We start from the raw sequence: 14,240 nt of genomic DNA, 5'->3' as shown, positions 1-14,240 counted from the left end.
TTCTATAAGTACAGAAATATCAGGCAGAAAGCTATCTGAAGTATAAAAGCATCCACACCATGGCTAGATAGACAAACAGCACCTCTTATATACCTATGTCACCTACATAAAGGTACAAGCTCCTGCTGAGGGTGATACGTACGGAAACTAAGATTTATAAAGACTGGTCTAAACTCCAAGCCTTGTGTGGTCCTCCCAGGGGTGGTGGCTGTCCTCTGCCAGTCCCCTTTCTACTGGGTCTTGCTCCACTGCTAGAAATGTGTCAGTTCTGTGGGGTGTTTTGAGCTGTCTGCGTAGGGGACAACAGTCTGGGAACTACAAGAGAAGTATCAGTAGTATCACTAACCAGCCCAACCTTTTAGATAGCTGTATTAATAGGACACCGAAGTCCACAGAACCTCTCTTCCTCACAGCCCTCTCTCTTTTAAATCATTGATGAGTTCTGGATCAGGACATATAAAAAAATTCAACAGTCCTGTTAAGACTAAGTTCATCTTATTTCAATGTTGGTAAGCTGTATCATATATGGGCACATTGGCAGATAAACCAGCATTATATCAACACTCAACACTGACACTGCTACAACACTAAAGGAAAAATATTGCTAGTTAGCTCCAATAAATTAGAAATTTTATTTGGTTTGGACACTGAAAGTTATTGACACAGCCTGTCGAAGCACCTTACAAAGTGCCAAGGTACAGAAGACATCACAGTTTATGGTGAATAAACTGTTGCTCTAGGGTTTGTAGTTGACTGCAGTCCAACAAAGACTGTCAAGAAGGTTGACAGCTGAGATCTGGTTTAGTTTTTACTATTTATTCTATTATCAGCTTCCTAAATCAGTTCCTAATGCTCTTTGCAAGAAGTGAGGACTTTTGTCCTTGTGTAAGGATCTCTTGTGTAAAGATCAGAATGGCATAATGCTGTGGATACTGAAAATCCCTGGGAGTTCAGAAGAGCTACCTACTCTCTGCACTGGAAAACTGTTCTACACATCAGAGGAGCATCCTTGGGGTACAGGAGGCGGCAGAGAGCAGAAGCCATCATTGGTTGCTGTGACTGCTCACTCTCCTCAGCTTGTCTCCAAGAAGAAAAGGCGATTTGAGGTTTTAGGAAGAGAAAGTAGATGTTTGTGTCCACATGAAAATTTTAACAAGATGCTGAAAGGGTCCTTGATGGTGGTGGGATGGGGAGGTTTGATAACTGCTGCCAAAGAGCACAGTGGATGGAGAAATCTGGCAACCAAGATAGATCTCTGACGAGTCCACTCTCAAGCGTCCCAGGACTGTACCTGCCATAAGGCAGCACACCTAATGACTGTGCAGGGGAAAACTCTGTGCGACTGGAGCAGACGTTACTCAAACTGCCTACAGACTTCCCATCTCGGGCTCCCTGACCGGGCAGGCACAGTTGTCACCTCCAGCAAACAGTGATCCCCTGCCACAAGCCACCTCTGAACTTCACCAGAGATCCAACACAACAGAAGCAACAAGAAAACTCTGTTTTTGCTTCAGATACCCTGCCTACAGGTCAAAGCCCCTGCCATAAGCAACAACACACCCAGTTCTTCTACCTGTCACCCAAAGGTTCAGACTGAGGTTCCTCACCCCAGTAAATATTGGTCATATTTTAACTGAAAGAGAACTTGAACAGCTCCTGACCCAGAGCCACAACTAGCAGATTAAAAGCCAGGTTACTGTACTGGCAGGATAATCCTCCCCATCCCCTAGGGCCTGGCGACTGAGCTCAGGATACCTGGCACTGGTGACACACACAGACTCCACAAGAGACTAAGTGATGCTCTCAACAGACGAAAAGTAGAGGGGAAAAAGCATCTAGCATTGAAGGATTTGCATTTTCACAAATGAGGTCCAGAAATTATTGTCCATTGTCACACAGGAACAGAAGAAATGTGAAAACTTAATATGGATATTCCGAATTGCAGCTCTGCACCTTAAATATAGCCTCCCTCTTCCTCATGTATACGTTACCTCTACATTAAAAAGCAATTACTGAATAAGACATAAGAATCTTACAACTCCAGACATACACTCAAATTTATAAGTCTATGAATTTTCTCCTCTCAGAAGCACATGGAAGAAATTATTTTTCTTAATAGTAGAGTAAGGTAACATCTGAGGTGCATTCTGTTTACAGACACATTACTTTTTGGCAATTTCAGAACATTACATCAACCACATCACAGTGTCTTTTTCTAACTCTCATCTAAATAAAAGATTTATGCTTTACTGGTTGGCCAAATGATAAAAATCCATTTATATCAGTAGAACCAGAGTGACCAGCCTGCAGCTGTTAGGGGAGAAGGGAATGTCTTTGAGAACAAAATATTTATGAGCTGAAATGGAGAGAATGATTTGCTGATTTTCGCCCTCCCTTTGTATACCCTCTGTCTGTCCTCTAATGACTTACTGAATTTTTCCCAACCTCATTTGGTTAATATTGCTCCTGATATTTTTGTTCACCCTTGAACTAAACATAAAATATCATTTTCCTGTAGCACACCCTTGTAATACAACCCCAGCATCACCAGGCATTCCAAGCAATCCCTGTAACTATAGGCTCCCATGGATTTTAAAGGGCCTTAAATCTCCATCAAGTAAAAATATTAATATCAGCAACTTAGACTCTAAAAGTTCATCTGATTAAATTTGCAATAAAATAGGCACCATGGAAATGACTTCCCTGCTTTACTAGCATTTTCCGCTACTGTGCCATCCGCATTTGTTGTTTATGAGTTAAGATATAACTGGTTTAGAAGTTGTCTAATTATCACTGCATTATTTTTTTAAAATCAGCATAAAATATGTGCCAGTGCTTGTGACTCTGAGATCCAGCTCCCTTACTAACAGCAGAAGCATCTAACTAGAGCAAGGTGTATTTATCTTCTCTTCGAAACAGCCCAACACATAAAAATGCACTTGGTTACGACCAGCTGTGAACTGCAAAAGTAGAAACCACCCTCCACGGCCTGGAACCTACCTTGAAAAATCCTGCCCTAATTGGGGTGCCCAAAAATAAGCTGGTGAGTTCTTCCCCCAACCTAGTCATTTAATCAAACCTAGCAAGTTAATCTGTCAAGCTTTTAGTGAAATATGCTTGTGTCCCTGAGTTGATAATATGTCAGAGGGGCTTTCAGCTTGTCTCCAGGATTGCAAATCCTTAGACTATATATGCTTTTGCTGACCCTGACAGCTCTTTGGAGCAGCACTTGTTGGCTGTGTGTGTGGGCAGCAGCCAGCACGGCACTGGTGCCACTAGGACGCAAGTGAATATTAATAACTACCCGGAGTACATCTGCATTCCCTCATTAGGAGCTAAATACGTTTGTGCTTGAGTTGACATGACTGATGGAACATCTGACTCCTGCACCTAATGTCATCTCCATGGCAGGCTTTAAGGAGCAAGTAAACTACCACTTCTCTGCTCACTCTGTCATTGGTCATTTTCTCTACTTGGGCTCCCAATATTGCCAGTTTTAGAAGCTCAGATATCAGCCCCACAGCTCTGGATTTGCTAAAGATTTCCAGAAAACAGAGGAACAGAAACTGGCTTGCTATTTGCACGCAAACTAGCCTGCAAGCTTCTAACTGTGGAGGTTAGATCCTTAGCCAAAGTTTGAGAGATCATGCAAGAAGCACGAGTGTAATAAGCTGTGGGGCATATCAGCACACTATGGTTCTTCTCAATCTTCCTCTCTGTGGATTTCCAACAGAGAAAATTTAGTAGAGATGGATCTGTATGGGCAAACCCTCAGTTGCCATGAAACAAGGATTATAACAGAATAATAGAATGGTTTGGATTGGAAGGGACCTTCAAAACTCATCTAGTCCAATCCCCCTGCCATAAACAGGGACATCTTGACCCAGATCATGTTGCTCAGAGCCCCATTCAGCCTGGCCTGAGATGTCTCCAGGGATGGGGCACTGAAAGGCCGCAATAAGGTCTCCCCAGAACCTTCCCTTCTCCAGGCTGAACAACCCCAACTTTCTCAGCCTGTCCTCACAGGAGAGATGTTTCAGCCCTCTGATCATTTTTGTGGCCTCCTCTGGACCCTCTCCAACAGGTCTATGCCTTTCCTGTACTAAGGACACCACAGCTGGATGCATTATTATACAAGACTTCTGAGCCACCAAAAAGCATAAGTAATTTCCAGACGTGCAAAGAGGAAATAAACATTAAATAGCAATTGTTTCATAGTTGTTTTCAACTCAAAGCACAGTTTCCCTCTGGCCCCCACCAGGTAAACTTCTGTTCTTAGTAGCAAACCAGAAGCAACTCTTCTGACCTTACAGCAGTGCAGATTTAGTAGTTCATCTTGCTTTGGACCAACAAACCCAATATCATGATAGTTTCCCACCTGTTGCAAAGAACAGAGAGGAAACCAGTCTGTTACTGTGAATTGCACCCTAAGGTAACGCCTCGCATAAGGCTGACGTGTCATTGACAAATGAAATAAGGTGCTATGCTCCTGGGTGCTGTCTTGTCCATCCTGGAAAGCATTAATCCTATTAATTGCACATAAAAAGTCTGGTAGCAATTCTACAAATGAGTAAACACAGAGATAAAAGTGTAATCGTAGTAGTACAGCAAATTGGATTCAGGTCCTCATTGAACAATCCTGTTTCATTTCAGCAATTTTATTATCACTGTTACTGGAACAAATTACTTTATTAAACAGAAGGGGCTTTTGTAAAAGAATTTCTTCTTGTGGGCAATATCATGAAGCTCTGTAACACAAAACCAGCAATTACACTTGTCAGGGGATTTTTAAAAGCCATTTCACTAATGGCTTGTGACAGGTAAGACTTGAAATGTCTATTCAAGCCTTCTCTTTGCTATATAGATATATTTTGTCAGCACAAAAAAAAGCACTTTTAGTAAAATGTATGCTTTGGGAAGGCAGTGATTTTGCTGAAATCCTGCAGAGTCAAAAGGCTTGGGGTGGGCTGATATGCAGGATGAGGGGACTGAGCAAGACTCCTGGTTTAAATTAGGAATAAAGTCTGATGACAATTACACAGCAGCTGAGACACACAAATATCTGGAGCAATCAAGACTAACCCCATTGTTGGAGAAAGTACAATAGAAAAGACTGCTCTGCTGCAGCACCAAGCTAAACAGGGAGCCAAGGTGGCCTCCAGCTCTTGTTAACCCTAAATGGAAAAAGTAAAAAGCAGTTAAAAAAGAGAGGTTTGCTTTTTAAAAAAGAAAAGAACAAGAAAGGCAGTTTTCACATCAGGATGCAAGAACTGTCTGGATTTAGAAAATGTTTCCATCAAAGACAAGTTATCAGGCTCAATGCAGTTGTAGTTGGATGACCTTCAGTGTCTAGTGTGTGGTGGTGGTGTTTGTTTTTTTTCCCCAATGCAATTCTGTATGCTATATCATTTATTATGCAGAAACAGAATGGTTGGAAAAATGCTGTCCTGACTAGGCACACTTGGACAAAAGGCTGCAAGATCTACAGAAAACAAATATCCTATAAACAAAAACACACACAAAAATATTTTAAGTACTATTAAAGACTTAAAAGGAGTGACAAAGAGCTAAGTGCTGTAACCTGTAGGCCCTAAGGTCTACCTTTACCAAAGATATTAGGAGGCTGATACCTCCATGAATTGGGACTGACATTCCTCAATCACATCATGGCTTTGACAGTGTCAGCCAATAAATAATGCCTTTGTTGTAGTGAGATATTGGACAGTTTTCCCTCTATTCTCCAATGATCCTCATCCTCTCAGACTTCCTCCATGCTTCTGGAAAAGAGCTGGCCACGATTTGACTCTATCGCTATGCAGAATGGGTAAAGAACAGAAAGTCACAGACCACAAGTGTAACTACACCCCCAGACATAAGAAGACCATACCCACTCTTGGGTGTTCCACCTCAGAGTTAACGCAACAACACAAGAGACTCCCAGATGGCCGTCAGACAGGGCGATGGGATGCTATTTTGGACACTTCACCTTTGTTATGCTTCATTCAGAGTTTGTCTTTTGTGCATGTCATGAAGTAAAGAGTCCAGGAGAGTCAATATAAATCCCGATATTCTCATTCCCCATGTACACAGCTATTTGGAATCAATAGCTGGGGTTCCTAAGGACTGATGTGGAGCTCAGCTCCAAGATCTGTGCACAGCTCCATTCAGCCCTGGTGTCTCCCATTTATTCTTAAGCCCTCTAATTCCAAAAGCAAACTTTTTTTTAAGGTCATCTCACCCCCACTTCACTCTCACACGCACAGTTCTTCAAAAAGGAAGGCCTGCACTGGCCCTGTTTACTTAGAGCACAAACATATTCAGGCCAGTGATGTCAGATTAAAGGAAGAAAGGGGAGAGAAATCAAAGCCTCTAAACTGCACATAAAAGGCAATCACTGGCAACCAATCTGTTCTACTTCCAACTCTTTGCACTTTATGAATAAAGGTCAAGCTGGTATTGGCACCCAAATGTTAATGTTCTTATAAGGGTTTAAGCTGCTTTAACAGCTGAATAAGTGAGAGTGATCTGCAGGGCCACACCTAATCATCCCCTTACAGCAGGGAGCACCTCTGCTTCCCAGAGCTGGCTGTCCAAAGGGGAGACCTACAAGAGCAAATTACTTGCCAATTTTGGCCTAAAGAAGACCTGAGGATAACTAGCCCCTTTCCACTTCACTGTTATTCTTCCATATGCTCTGCCTACTGGTTGCCCTTTTACCTTCACCTATTTTGTTCTTGTTTGGCTTGTTGGACTTCTTTCTGGCTCTGTAGCTGTGGCTTTTGAGACATGAACTGGTATACAGAAAAAGCATACTCAGATACTTCCCAGCTCTGACTTTCAAGAAGTTCATTTGCCTTCCTTGTCATTTTCTTTTTAAAGTGAAACACCTTGCTCTTTTAACCACTTTTTATTTTTCCCATTTAAGGTTAACAAGGCACAACTGTCCATTCTCCACTTCCAAAGAAAAAAATTATAGGGTAACTGGCAGTAAGACCTGATTCCCAGTTTTCTTTCAAAAATGATGATACCACCCTCTCTCTATTCAGAAGGTAACACAGCTCTCACTTTTGCAGAGGTGCCCTAGCTATACTGGAAATACTCAGCTCCCAAAAGCAGCTATTAAATGATCTCACCTAACTCTCCAGGCAGCAGCAGGGACCTAACAACTTCATGTCCGCACTTCCAAGTGGGCAGCATGCTGAAAGAGCTTCAGGGTGATTCAAAACACCAGCTCACTGTAGCAGATGCCTCACTCAGCAAAGGAAAAGAGGTTTTATTGAAGAAAGAAAAAAGTCAATATTTGGGATGTTTTCATAAAGTCAGGAAGAGTGCACAGCTAAACTAATTCATGTCTGGCATTTACAAACAGTAACTTGATCTTTCAGCTGGTGCCCTTGCCAAGTCGAGCAGTTTTCAAAAATTAAATTTTTACAAAGGTGAATTTAGTGCTAATGAAATTGAAAGACCAGTAGCAATACCTTGTGCAAGGCAGTGGCCTGGCAGGCTCCACAGGAGCTTCCCTTCCTTCTGCTGACAGAGCACCTATATCCTGAGCTGTATGAAATTGGTTGCTCCAGTCCCAGGCCTCACCCTACCAGGACAGTTGGCTGGAACTGCTTTTTAGAGGTGCAGTGAGAGAAATCCAGTCATTTAACAGGTTACTTAAGGCAAGCTCTCCAGCACTGAGCGAAGTTACACGTTACACTATTGGAGCTGAAGTAGAGAAGAAGTTACCACTGAACATGTCATGCTCTAACCTGGCACCGGGGTGTGGGGCAGCCAGAGTTCTTGCTGTCCTGTACTGCATTTCTGCAATACTAACTGAAAAGGGACAGAGGCAGGCCCATCAGCAAGGGTTCAGTCAAAACCTGAAAACTAACTTATGAACTGTCAAGGTGAAACAGGGATGCTTTCCTGAGGCTGAGCAAGTCCCAGAAGCCATAACAAAAGCCACCCCATTTACAGTGCTGCTCTGCTAGTCCTCCTGTGGGCAAGAACGACCCTATGTAGGAACTGCCTGATACCAGCCTGCAGCACCTCCAAGCCAAACCCTACTGATCCCAAACAGCTCACTCCTGGTGAGCAGAGTCTCTCCCGCTGGCAAACGTCTTCACAGTACGTGAATTATTTTGTGTCAAGAGAGGATTAGGGGATATTATTTGAGATCAGTTAACTGGCCAGACTCCCAGAGAAAGCTCAGCGTTGCAGGTCGGGTCCTTCCTACTTCAAGAAGGCTGCTGCATGCAGTCAGCACTCTCAGGGTCACCCTACGCACCACTGCACCTCTTTGCAGGAACCGATTTGTTTCTGAGGCATTTGCTTTCCATAAAAGCTTACGTTCCTGTTCTTTTTTTATTTGCACATTTATAGTAAAGAAATCCTCCGTCTGGAGTTCCCTCCTCTTACCTCCTCTTCGCACAAACTCAGCCAAGTCCCAGCGCCACTTCGTATCTGTTGAACTTGTTTTCCACATCATTAACTACAATTACCTATCCAGCAAGGGGATTAAAAAACAAACTCCAACTTCTGGCTCAGGCAAAGACACAAAGAGCAGCGCTATTTGCATATGCCAGCCGCCTTTTCCTTACGGACTTCGCAGAGCTAGGGATCGCAATTAAAAAAGTGTGAGGAGAAGAGAGCGGTAGAGAAAAGCAGGCGCATCGTTAGGATGCAGGCTCCCCCGAGAGAGAGGGGGTCACTCCGTTGCATTTAGCGGGCCCCGGATCAGGCCCCAATCTCCTCTCTGTGTTCTGTTTTGCTTCCCGCGCCCCCCCCTCCCGCCACCAGGCTGTACTTCGGGGGAGCCTCCCGGGTGGTCCGGGGGCGGCGGGGCCCGGCTGCTAGCGACACCCCGCACCGGGCAGCGCTCGCAGGGCTGCGGCCGGGGCGGCTCCCAAACCAGCTCCACAGCCCGCATTTCCATTTTAAAGCCCCAAGTTGGTTAAACACACACATCCCCCCCGCCCCTCCCTCCCCACCCTGGCGTTAAGAAATGCAAATGTGGCCAATCCTATTTTATGTTAAAAAGCGAAAAACATTTCAATGTATTCTTGTCTTGTATGACTGGCTAAGAGCCTCTAAATCCCCACCATTTACCAAATTAAACTAATTGAAAGAGCTTCCAAAAGCCACATCTGTAGGCTGACGTCTTTCCCTGCCTTTCGCTTTAGGCTGAGGGAAACTGTTCTCCATCCCATTGATCCCTGAATAGTCACGCCTGTCAGGAAGCCACATCAACCATTATCATTCTAATTTTACTGCCTTTCTTGGTCCCTAATCTAATTTGCAATGATGCTTAAGCATTTCGCAAGGCCATAGCACTTTCTTCAGAATTTCAACAAGAGCATTAAACCCCCAATTTACATTAATGAAGTGCACATTTAATTAGGGGAGAGGGTAAATGGAGGGCTCTTCAAGAGCAGTTTGTGTGATATGATAGGCACTTGAAAAACGAAGATGTACCTGATAAAAGACTCTCCGTGTAGCCTTCGTGCTTCATTTCATTTCTCAGTTTCCTTCCCCGCTCCCACCTCTCCTTGGCCCCAGCCAGGCCCCCAAAAACACGGACACCGAGACCCAGAGACCAGGGCCAGGCAGCGAGCGGGGGCAGCACCCCTCTGGTCCAGCGGGATGGCCGGGTGTGCGCCCCCCGACATGGGAAGCTCTGGTTTTGTGGATCAGCTGTGCTTCAGGCCCCATCCTGCAGAAACCTTCCCGAAATCCCTCTCCAGCCATCCCTGTGCTTGCACACACGCCTGTTCAAAGCCACTGACTTGCACCCACATGCCACCAAAGCACCGCTCAACCAGATGCCACTCAGAAAACGGAACAGAGGACAGGTTCCAGTGTTTAAAGATCAATGTAATACATGTATGTGTGCAATTTTCTACGGTTATACTCCTGTTACACCCTTGAGTGGCAGGAAACTCAAATCTTCTGAGCACCATCCTCTCAAACCAAGGGAGGAATGAAAAAATGAGTGAGCTGGCAACTTCTCATTCCTCACTTCCACCCTGGGTGCTCAATCCGGGGGCATGGGGACTTTGCTGAGGTCCAAGTCCCTGCTCTGGGAACATCCCCCTCGCTTCTCCCACTGCTCCAGGCAAGCCAGCATGTCCTAAAGAGCTTCCTATCGTGAGACATTAACAGGACACACGGGCTCCAAGTCACATCTCCATTATCACACTGAGCAGAGAAAATACCTCTGGAGCAAGGCTTGGCAAGTCACACGGCATTTTTCTTTATGTTTCTAAAAGAGGAGACAGCAGAGATGTAATCCTCCTAAACCTCACAACATTAGCAGAAAGTGCCATGTCAACTAGCCCCGTCTCTCCTGGTGTCCTTGCCACCCGTGCTCTCCATGCCAGAGCAAGCACAGGACTGGCATTGCAGAAACAGCTTCTAAGAAAATGGGAATCAAGAGCAGCCTCTGTGATGAGTGGCAGGCCATCAAGAATTAAATACTTAAATATCTCCTTAAAAGAAAACATGAAGCAGTTTAATATAAAATAGTTTCATAGAGAAGGCTTATATGAAAATTTTCTTCAAATCGAGAGCTGTTCTTTGTGAGCTGTATCAACATCATGAAATGTGACCAAGGACAAGAGCAGCAAAGATAACACTTATACAACAGCGAAGACCCATGCAAAAACTGTTATAGCAGATAACACAGAATATGCCATAAAATAATCCCCAAACCTCTGACCAAAATATTGTCAAAGAATCAGCCAAAGAGAAAATGTAACAAAAGAGCACACACAGGCAGATATATTACTGTGCAAGTGGAGGAATCTGAAAAGTAGAAGAAAGGAAGTGATTTAGAAATAAGTAAGTAGCTGACAGAGTGAGAGCAGAGTGATTTCTAGCAGCAAAGCAGCAGGAGATGAGCCTGAAGAAGGCGAGGATGAGGGTGAGGGTGAAGAGGTTAAGCAGCAAAGAATGAAGACATGAGAGAAACACGAGAGCAATGTATCGCAGTTACACAAAGACTGTTATGTCAGCTGAGATACTTTGGGGAGCCACATTTTAGCTGTAATAGCAACGCAAGCAAATATATTAGTGTTACAGGCTACCGCCAAGAACTTTCCCACTGAATTACACCCCCCCCAATGCTTTTTTCTCCAGCATGCAGTCCTCTCCCCTCCCACTACAAACAAGGCTTTGATGTTTCGCTTTAGATTATCTCCTTGGCTGAAGTGGGAGCAATGCAGCAGCCACAGCAAAACACTGGACAGCCCCAGAGACCTCACAGGGTACCCAGACCAAATCCTGTCTGCTGGGATACAGGATTAGGGTCACACATCTAGGGTTTGTTCCACCTGCCTTCTCCCCAAATCCTCAATGTGCAGCAACACCAGTTCTCACCCAGAAACAGAAACAATAGAAATGAGGCTGCACTGCCCAGAGTGAAAAGAACAGCCCAAAAATGCAAAACAAACCCAACTGTGTTCAAAATGACTTGGGAGCAACACAGCGTGCACTTAAACATACCACACTTGCACATCAGCCATATCAAAGTGAGTCCGTGCCAACATGGTGTTCAGGCACCTCTGTCACCTGGACTCAGCACCCTCCTCCTCACCCACTGCCCTTACTCACTGTTTGTTGTCTTGCTGAGGAAAAAAAAAAAGAAGCCTGGGTGCAAACACATCTCTCCCTGCAGAGCTATATCTTACCGAAGTCTTTTTGCAAGCAGATCAGTCCCCTTCACCTTACCAGCCACACCCTTCCTGCTCCTGGATCACTGCTGAAATAACCTCCAGGACCTGCCGCAGCCAAGCCTCCTCACGCAGGGCATGCCAGGTGGGCCAGGTGTGCCTGTGATGAGCTGGTGGGACTGCAACAATCATCAGCTGCTACCAGAGGAGAGAGGGACTGATCCCCCAGCACAAGGTACAGCTGCAGCTTGTGCCTACATCCCGTGGTGCAGCGGGGTTGGCTGGGTACTGCTAACTGTGAAGCAGTGCATGCCAGCTGGGGTGGGGGTTTGTCTGGCCCTTCTCAGGATGCCAACGCTATTTTTGCTGTCTCAAATTTCACTTACAGACCAGGGTAGCACTTCTGTGGAAGAGACAGTGCGGGGAGGGGCCAGGGGATTTTTCCAGGAGAACAGGCAAACCCCAAAGTTTTTGTGAACTTACTTCAAGGAGGTGTTGCAGCACAGGAGCATCTTGCTTACATTGGCTGGGGATATCCAAGTTTCCAAACTTGGATGATGCGGTCCAGACGAGACCTCATGTTTAAACACTTCCTCAGTAGATCAAGGTTTGGTTAGTGTGATTCTGGTGTTACGTTTGTAAATTGGAATGGAAGAATTTGTTTTTGTTTCCAGGAGTTTATTATAAGCACAGCTCCAGGGCAAGGGTCATTCAAATCCTCTCCTGTTTCGTTGATGTTGGTGTTGTTTCTGCTGCATTACTAATATAAGAGGGCTCACCCCAGGTAATAAGACAAAGCAAAAGTACTTGGCTAAATTCTGATTCCCCCCTTCTTGCTGAACTGTTATAAGAACTAGAGGACACGTGACATGGACACACTGGATGTGGATAATATGAATGAAACACAGACCTGGTGCTGCAGTTGCCTTCTTTCTTGTGGTGGCTCTGCTTCACTACTTCGAGCTGTCATCCCTCTGTGGGTACTGGAAGGGAGTACCTGGGTTTGGGCTGCCTTGCTTGGCAGCACTTCAAATGAACGCTCCTCAGTCACCATGTTAAAAATGCTTCTGTCCGTCCTCTGGAGCAACCAGAGCAGCGCACAGCAGCTACTCACCTCACCTCCTTGTTTCTCACAGCTGGGATGAAAAGCAGGGCTAAACATCGCTGCCATTAAGTGTCACTGTTATTCTGTGACCCAGAGAGAGGCTGCTGTTTGTACTGCACAGGTGAGTGCTTTGGATCTGCCAGCATCCAGCAGCACAGATCTGCGTGGCATCGCTTGTCCTTTCTGGCACCGTCCTGGCCAACTGAGCAACCCTGGAAGAGCCACACAGAGCAGCTCATACCCGGCCCTGCCAAGGTCTTTGTTGCCTGTGTTCTTCCTGCTTGCCATGGGAAATTTGCCTCACAGGGTACCCTGTGGGGGATTTTTGGCCCAGGAGTTGGCAGAGTCTTTGCTTTACAAAGGACCATGTTGTTGGGCCACACCGCCATCCATCTGTGCATCCAATGTGTTGCCTGTGGATGAGGATGGAGATTTCTTATTGCTGAAAAATGAAGATATTAGACTGTCTTCTTTTTCGTCCTTGCTTTGATTTCGTGGCACGTGGATTGCTTTTTTCCAAAACTGTGAACAAAAGGTGCAGCAATGTAAAAAACATGAAACCTTTTTTCACGCCTTTTTTTTTTCCCAAACAGTTTAAAGGGATTTTTTATTTTTTTTTTTTTTTCAGTTCACAGCAGAGGAATTTGGCCCAGTTTCCTTGTAAATAAAAGGCTGGATTGAAAGCATGTTTGTATCCCCACTCACAAGTAGCACATGAACAGCAGGATCGCAGGGTTGACGTAGTATGGAATACCATTTCTAAACAGAAGAGTAGCATCCAGCAGAGTTATTGAAGCCTGGATAAAAACAAACCAATTAAGGTAGAATCAAGCAAGTTAGCACAGAGCAAGAGTATAAAAAGCAAAAATGAAAACAATGAATTGCTTTATAAAATGTCAAGATCTGGGAAACTGTTCACTGTTTAAAACATCATTATACCTTTCTAGTCACTTGTTCATGTAATATGTTAACAAACTGAAACTGTTCTTTTTTGATGGCCATGTGAATGAGATCATGTCATAGATGGCAGCTGTGCTAATTCATCCATGCCAGCAGCCTGTCTGCTGAAATGATAGCAAGTTTCCTTCAAAATTCCTACAGCTGTGCTAGTTTTGCATAGAAACCTCAACAGAAGTCCCCCCAAAATGAAGAAGGAGATATCAGGATTTTGTAGGCTTAAAAAAAAAAGTCAAAAGAAATCTCCATCAAATAACTTCATACATATACAAATAATACAATACAAATAATACATACATACAGAAATAATACATACAAATAATTCTGGGTGCTATTTTCCACATAGTATTTACGAAGCATCTGAATGTTATGCTAACATAAGAGTGCCTTCCAGCAGACCAGAAGCTTTCTGAAGGCCTAACACCCTCTTATAGTTCTATTTGCTCTGTCTCAAGAACACTATGTCCAGTTTATCTCAGTTTAACCTTACTTGTTACCAAACCACACTTACCTACCAGAGG

General features: G+C 44.5%; 1 protein-coding gene across 1 annotated transcript in view; it reads right to left on the bottom strand.

Moving 5' to 3' along the window:
• Positions 1–11,961, bottom strand: part of CDS1 (CDP-diacylglycerol synthase 1) — a 113,314-nt gene extending 101,353 nt beyond the window's left edge. The window contains exon 1 of the mRNA XM_065061869.1: positions 11,716–11,961. The gene's annotated coding sequence lies outside the window, so the exon portion shown is untranslated. The remainder of the gene's footprint in view (positions 1–11,715) is intronic.
• Between the last annotated feature and the right edge of the window lie 2,279 nt (positions 11,962–14,240).

This window comes from Columba livia, chromosome 4, assembly GCF_036013475.1.
Source record: "Columba livia isolate bColLiv1 breed racing homer chromosome 4, bColLiv1.pat.W.v2, whole genome shotgun sequence".
Lineage (NCBI taxonomy): Eukaryota > Metazoa > Chordata > Aves > Columbiformes > Columbidae > Columba > Columba livia.
This window is presented reverse-complemented; position numbering and strand designations above follow the sequence as displayed.